This window comes from Trichechus manatus, unplaced genomic scaffold, assembly GCF_000243295.1.
Source record: "Trichechus manatus latirostris isolate Lorelei unplaced genomic scaffold, TriManLat1.0 scaffold00034, whole genome shotgun sequence".
NCBI classification, from domain to species: domain Eukaryota; kingdom Metazoa; phylum Chordata; class Mammalia; order Sirenia; family Trichechidae; genus Trichechus; species Trichechus manatus.
In genome coordinates, this window is record NW_004443970.1 from 11,439,612 (window position 1) to 11,447,539 (window position 7,928).

A 7,928-nucleotide genomic window follows, 5' to 3' on the forward strand; every position below is an offset into this window, starting at 1 on the left:
TATGGCAGGGCAGGTCTAGCTGAAGAGGAGTTACTGGGACGGGTTGTTTGTGGCACTACTACAGCCACCAGGGCGGGTCAGTAATCAATGCAGGGCAGGTTCCAGTAGGCTGTGCCTGTGCTGCTTGGTGGTATGATGTCAAGCACACGGTGCAGGTAGGCAGGATGTAGCGGGGAGACTGTTATGTGTGGAGCTAAGATGGATATGGGAGAGAGGAGAGAGGAACAGGAGCCAAAAACATATAAACAAACAAAAAAGAATGCTAGGGGAGCTTGCCGTTGGAGTGGAGACATGAGAGACTATGAAATGGAGAAAAACAGAAAGGGGAAGAGGAAGAAAAGAAAAGAATAGAATGAATAAATAAAAATAGGAAAGGTTAAAGAACCACAAAGTTCCCAGGGATCCCACCAGTCCAGTTATCAGGTCTGGGGAAGTCGCTCTCAGCGGATGCAGTACAGCCTGGCTAGAAGGTGAAGAGGTATACAACAGCAGGTATTCAGGGAACTGAAAGAGAAGGAAGATATAGAGAGATGAGAAACTGAGCAATGAAGAAAGACAAAAAGGGAAAAAGGGGGAAAAGAAAACAAAACAGATTAAAAAAAAAAGAACAAGAAAAGCTCCCAAAAAAATAGAAAAAAGGAAGAAAAAAAAAAAAAAAAAGAAATGGTCTCAGGGATCTCTCTGCACGTCTGTGCAAGCCAAGGGGGTAGTCTCATTGCCACACAGCACCGCCTGGCCAGTAATGGCTCCCAACTCAAAAAAAGGAAAAGAAACCAAACAAACAATTCAAAACAAACAAACTAATAAAAGCCCCAGGATTCCACCAGCGCAGCAGCCCAGACCAGGAAGCAGCTCCACACTCGAATGGAGCTCCACAGCTCCTCAGGAAGAAGCAAAGATGGCGCACGGAGCCAGGTATTTGAGTGAAAGGTGGGGCAGGTGGTGAGAGGTAAGGAAGAAATCAAAAGAAGCAGAAAAAAAAGCAACACCAGCAGCCAATAAATGGCACTCAGAGAGCCAGCTAGTGTGGGCTGGTGGAATCCAAGCAGCTGGTATTTCCCGGACAAGAGATTGTGACCATGGGAAGCAGAGGAAGCCAAGTGGGGGTGAAGAAGTGTGGGGAGTGGGAAAGCATATATCGGAAATTACCAGTTGTTTTGTCTCCCGCTGGAAGCTCCGTGAAGCTGCCTCTCGTACTCCCTGCTTGCCGGTCTCCGATAGGAATCCAAGATGGCGGATCCACGCTGCGTTAGCTGGTAGGGGACCTCTGCATGAATCTCTCTTTGCTCTCTGTTCTCTGTCAGTTTTCTCACTCCATTTGGTGCTTGGCTGAGTTCTTATCTCTTCATTGGATATTTTAGGGTTTCTGGATTGTTGTTTTCTCTGTTCGGCTTCATTTCTTGGATCTTTGCTGTGGAGGGATGGCGTGGTGCTTCTGACTAGAGTGCCATTTTTTTTTTTCATTATTTTTGTAAACATATTTCTTGTTTTCTCTGCTGTCAGCCAAGATAAATCTGACATCAGCAGTAATAGCCCTAGTTCCATGTCCTCTTCTGAAGCCAGCTTTAATTTCAGGCAGTTTTCTCTCTTTGTACTGCTGCAAATGGTTTTGAATTATTCTCAGTAAAATTTTACTTGCATCTAATATTAATGATATTATTCTATAATTTCTGCATTTAGTTGGATCACCTTTCTTTGGAATGGACACGTATATGGAACTCTTCTAGTTGGTTGGCCAGGAAGCTGTCTTCCCAATTTCTTGGCATAGAGCAGTGAGCATCTCCAGTGCTGCATCCATTTGTTGAAATATCTCAACTGGTATTCTATCCATTCCTGGAGCCTTGTGTTTCTCTAATGCCTTCTGTGCAGGTTGGACGTCTTCCTTCAATACCTTAGGTTCTTCATCTTACGATACCTCCTGAAATGGTTGAGTGTTGGCCAATTCTGTTTTGTAAGTGACTCTGTGTGTTACTTCCATCTTCTTTTGATGTTTCTTGCACCTGTCAACATTTTGCCCATAGAATACTTCACTATTGCAGCTCGAGCGAGGCTTGAATTTTTTCTTCAATTCTTTCAGCTTGAGAAATGCTGAGCATTTTCTTCTTCCCTTTTGATTTTCTATCTCCAGGTCTTTGCACATGTCATTATAATACTTTATTTTTACCTCTTAGATAGTGTCTGGAATTTAGAAAGCACTCAATAAATATCTATTGAATCAACGAATGATGAATAATAATAATGTCTAGTAATTTTTGAGTGATGACATGTGCCAGTCATAGATCATCTCATTTTAACACCACAACAATCTTTGGAAATAGATGTTATATTGCCCACAATATAGGTGTGGACTCTGAGGCTCATAAAATGGAAGGTCTTATCAAACCATCAATACTTTTAAGATCTGAGCTAAAAAAAGTAAGAAAAATCCCATTAAATATCCCTTTATATTCTATAGTAATCTAATTTTATATTCTGTTTTAGAGTAATGATTTAAGTATGTATCACCACCAACAACTAATAAATCAAACCAACTATATGTCTAATACCAGATAACTGTTGATTTTCAATTTTAAGAAATTGAGATTCAGCTTTATCATTTCAACTACACTATGGCCACGACATCTAAAACAGGACCCCAATAAAATGAATCATGTTGATGTGATTCAGTGAAGAGTCCAGGACAGAGACTCCTAGTTTAATTTTGTTATATTTATATCTAATTGTCTGCCTTACCTTCAGCAATCACTTAAATTCCCTGAGTTGGTAATTGGAAAAATTTGCATGAGATTATTTTATGGTCTTTTCCTTTTAGCTATCACAATCTTTGATTCTATGACTCAAATACAGTGTGTGTTGTCAGAACTAGATTAAGGGGCGTGCCAGCCTGGGTTTTGCAAATTGAATTTTCAAAGATGGCTGCACCAATATTAATCCCAGCCCACATGCTCTTCTTATAAAGTGATATTGAAAATCCTCTTTTGAAAGATGGGATCTATGGTCTAGCCCCTTGAACCTAGGTAGAGCTTTGTAATTACACAACTAGGAGAGCTTGGCAAAATTGACATACATGACTTCAGAGGCTAGGTTAAAAAAAGAAATACAGCTTTCACCTGGTTATGCCTCTATGCCCTCTCTCTCTCTCTCTCTCTGTCTCGACTTGTGCCTTTCGAGAACTGAGCTCCTATATAAGTAGTTCCAAAGCAGCCATCCTGGAGAGATTATATGGAGACACTAGATGGACATAAAGATGCCTGAGTAGCCCCTGATGTTCCTAGATGTCCAGGTCGTCCCAGTTTAAGCACCGGACATATGAGTGAAGAAGCCTTCATGATGCTAGCACCAGCTACCGTCAGATTGCCACTTGATGAAAGACACCTAACCAGAACCACAAAGCTGAGTTGCTTCTGAATTTCTGACTCTTAGAGATCATGAGAGATAATGAATAATTATTGTTTTAAGCCACTAAGTTTTGGATGATTTTTTACACAGCCAATTCACCGGAACAGTACCTACTTAAGGATTCCTTAAACTAAACTGAAATGGAGCAAGATGGATAAAATTGTATTTACTAGAATACCTGTAAGTGTATGAATGTGAACTTGTGTCCCACTGATGGTAACAGCATCTTGGCAGCACCAACGTTTAAGGGGGCCTATTTTGCGTATTTGTAAAATCTGGAGTAGGAGGAATGGAGTGGCAGAGTCAAAATATCTGCTATCATATCTAGAACCAGTAAATTAGTTTTCATATGGCCTACTGAGTTAGAGTGTGAAAAACAACAATCTTAGGGGGGCCCATCACAGAAAGGGGGCCCTCCTCCTATAGAGTGCAAGAGCTTTGAGTTTTTATAGCTCATTGGTGTGTGTTTCCACTATAGTGTTGTATACTCTTTCTCTATGCTAAACTTGAAGGTAAACTCTCTCATTGGAGTCTCCGGAATGCCAGTGAAAGCCTGAGTACTGGATTCAAGCCTCTGTGGTGGCCTAGACAGCAGCTTGGTAAAGATAGGACATCCCTATTGTGCCGGATTATATTGTTGTTCAAAACTATTTGCCCCCATCTTTGTAAGAAGTGCATCCTTGCCTTTGAAATTTGCAGTGCCTCTCTGTAGGTGGCATATACATTCTTGTTCCATTGTTAGACTCAGCCATGTGATTTGCTTTGGCCAGGGTAATGTGAGTGAATATTATTTATGCCACATTAGAACAGTAGTTTTAATATGATTGCTTCTGTTCTCTTCCCTGAGTATAGGACATTCCAGCCTGAGAATCTAATTGAGAAGATAGATGAAGTACAGCCACAGATAGAGGTGAACCCTAGCTGATGTGAAGTCTACATGTAATGGGAGCAACAGATAAACCTTTGTGGTATATGCACTGAGATTTTGGGGTTGTTTGTTACTGCAGAAAAAGTACCAAATGCACATGCCTATCAGGACCCTAATAGACTATCTTATGTGCCAGCTAGAGGTTGGGAGTACTGTGGCCTTTTATCCTTATTCTAAAAGAATATGTGAGTTTGTGAATGTGTGCATGTGTACTAAAAGTAAATTCTAGTTCAGATAAATTAAAGAATTTTATATTGGGTAATTTATTTTATTTTATTTATTTGACATAATCCCAAAATAAATATTAGTAATTTGGAAAGTCTACTTTTGGTTAGTTCATATTTATTATATTAAAGCCAGTGGAGTGAATTCATGCACAACTCTATCTTTGAAAATGCCTTTCAGGGGCAGTACTCTACACAAAACAAAAAACAAACTCATGGTGGTTGAGTTGATTCCAACTCATGGCAACCTCATGAGTTACAGAGTAGAACTGTTCTATTGGGTTTTCTTGGCTGTAATCTTTACAGAAGCAGATCAGCATACCTTTCTTCTGCAGTGTGAATTTGAACCACCATCCTTTAGGTTAGGTTAGCAGCTGAGAGCAAACTCAACTTTTTTTGTGCCACACAGGGACACTGGAGGAATAGTTTGCTAATCTGTTTTCTATTGATAAGGGGTTGTATTCATAAAGTCTGATTTTGTGCCAGAAACCCAAATCATACTAGCTTAAGCAAAGTAATAATAATATTAATAAATACCTTAATTAGTGAATTAAATGGATCTGTATGTACGTGAGCATGCATGGGTTGTGTGTGTGTGTGTGTGTGTGTTTGTGTGTTAAAGGGGGAAGATTAATTTGCTTGTGTAACTGAAAATGTCATCAGTGTTATCTCCTTCTCTCTTTCTGCTTTATTCTTTCCCTTTGTATTTCCCCTCTCCTCTTCTTATGTTTATCTTGCTCCGGTTCATCTCCATGTCTGAACTCTTGTGTTGGCTGTGTTCTTAGAGCTGGGGATAGGAGTCCCATCAGAAGCTACAGAGACTGGGAATATGGGGGGAAATTTTATAAAGGAAAATTAGGATGCTATTACTAGAAGAAGGAATAAATAATGGGAAAAATTAAAACAAAAAATATTCTATTACAGGAGTGAATCCCAAAAAGCATGTTCAAGATAGCACAGGTATTTGCTAAATTGTTGTCTAAGAAAAATGGGAAGTATTGAATGTAGGGCATTTATTTTGCTGAGTGGAATATGCCAATTTGGGCCAGAGCTGAATTGCTCTGGACCACAAAGGAGAGGAAAGGTAGGCCACCAACAGACTCTTACTGGCCTCCTCCCTCTCATAATATACCAAAAAAACAAAACAAAAAACCCACCAACCCTGTGGCCGATGACTCAGTTCTGAGGGTAGTATACAAGCTCTCATTTCAGGAAACCTAAAGCAACTCTTTAATCAGTTTGAATAGGGGCCACTGCAAATTTATGAGATTGGGGTGGTGGGGAGGACTTGCTTCAGTACTATTTTCTAGGATCTTGGGTTCTGAACACATTGTGATATCTTGAATCTAAAGATCTTCAATGGGAAGAATCAGTGCTCTGATAGATGATGGTGTCAGTGGGTAGGAACCTTCTCCCGCTGTAATTCTTTTGGTAGTGTTTTGTGTGCAAGTTACAGTGCCTTTATTTTTTTAAAAAACATTCAAATACAGTATGTAAAAAGGTTTTTAAATACAGTCTCCCAGGTGTCTGCTGCAGCCTCAAGTCCCTTTTCTTTCTTCTATTGTTCTCTTAATTGTTACTTCAAAACAATTAGCTGGGTATTCATATGCAAATGTGTGCAAATGAAAAGGGGCTCAATGTAACAGAATTTTGCCACTAGTTAGTTTCTACTTTTGGGTCTACTGATAAGATCTGCAAAAACCACCTTTTTTTTTTTTTTGTACCCATATTCCTTGGGGGCACAGAAGAGGAAGGGTGGCATGGAAACCACCTAAATATCTCAAAAGCCCAGCCATTGTTAACATCCTTCTTTAACTGGGAAAGTGTTTAGTAATTGTTTTTTCCATTGTCTGCCCTGCTATCTCTCACAGAGAATGTTCTGTTGAATCTTGCACTGTCACTGACTAGGTTAATTATTCAGAATCCAGAATGACAGTTGGAGTATTATAATCAACAAGGGAACAGGCAGGGAAAGGAATAATCTTCAGAAAAATAAATAGAACTTGATTGATTAGTTGATTGATTTCATTGCTTAAAGGGAAACCTTTGTTTCAAGGCATCACCAAATATTTATTAAATATCATGAGTTGAGGGAGATTTGATGAGTAAATTATATAAATATTTTTAAGTTTCTGATAAACAACAGATAATTTGAGGGATGAGGTGTAGCTAAAATCTAACAATAAATATTCCCATGATATGATAAAGTTGTCTGCAAAGTCTCTTTTTCTCTTCCATTGAAAGAAGGAGTATATTTTGATTCCCCTGAAATTAGGCTGGACTTAGTGATTTGCAGCTAATGTGGCCTTCTGGGACTTTAGAGGCTAGGTCATAAGAAGTCTTGTAGTTTTCACTAAACTATAAAAACACTTACTCTTGGAATTCAGCATTTCTGCTATAAGGAAGCCCAAGCAGCCTATGGATAGGCCCTCATGGATCAAAACCAAAAGCCCGAGCTAAGCTCTCAGCTTAGCCAACTTGCTATCCATGTGAGTGAGCCATTTTGGAGGTGACTCCCAACTAATGTCTCACAGATCAGAGATGAGACACCCAGCTGAGCCCTTCCCAAATTACTCATCCACAAAATCATGGTCCAAATAAATTGTTGTTTTAAGTCACTAAGTTTCAGGGTAGTTTGTTATGTTAACCAGAACACTGAATATGGATTAAAAAACAAAAACCAAAATCAGCTGGCTTTGTGAAAGCACTTATACTACATGGAAAATCTCCTTAGAAGAGCTAAATGCACAATCTCTTCACATATGGTTTAAAAACAGGAAGCCATTAAATTCAGTTTACAAATGCTAAAAAGAGCCTTTAATTGGTAAGGTTTCCTTCCTCACATTTGAAGCTTGGCTCTTTCGATGTCTGTTCAGTGGCAGCCCCAGAGGAGAGGCAAATGCACATTGGTGAGGATAAATGTGCTGGGCAAGACTCCAGTGTCCCCTGCACAACTACAGATGCCTCAGTGACTAATCTTCATCTGCAGATAATTCAGAAACAGGGCAGATCCTTTGGATTTGAAAATGGGAACTAAAACTCATCCATCTTCTCCTGATGGCGAAACAGGCTATTATTACCAGGTCAGATGATTTAATAGGCTAGGGGTGGAAAGGCACATGTTGATAATTAAACACTCCAGAATTCCATTCCAAAGCAAGTGTCCTTTAACAGCATGACTAAGGTTGGTTTGCTTTTCAAACCTTCTTCTCCTCTACTTCCATAATTCTGGGATGTGTTCAGGCATCAAGGCACAATTTTTTGATGGATAGAAATGATGTGTCAAAGTAAATCTCAACATGTTATATGGAATTACCTGTCCGGAATCAGTTTTGAAAATTCATAAATACACGAATGGGGTTCCTGGTTGGTATAAA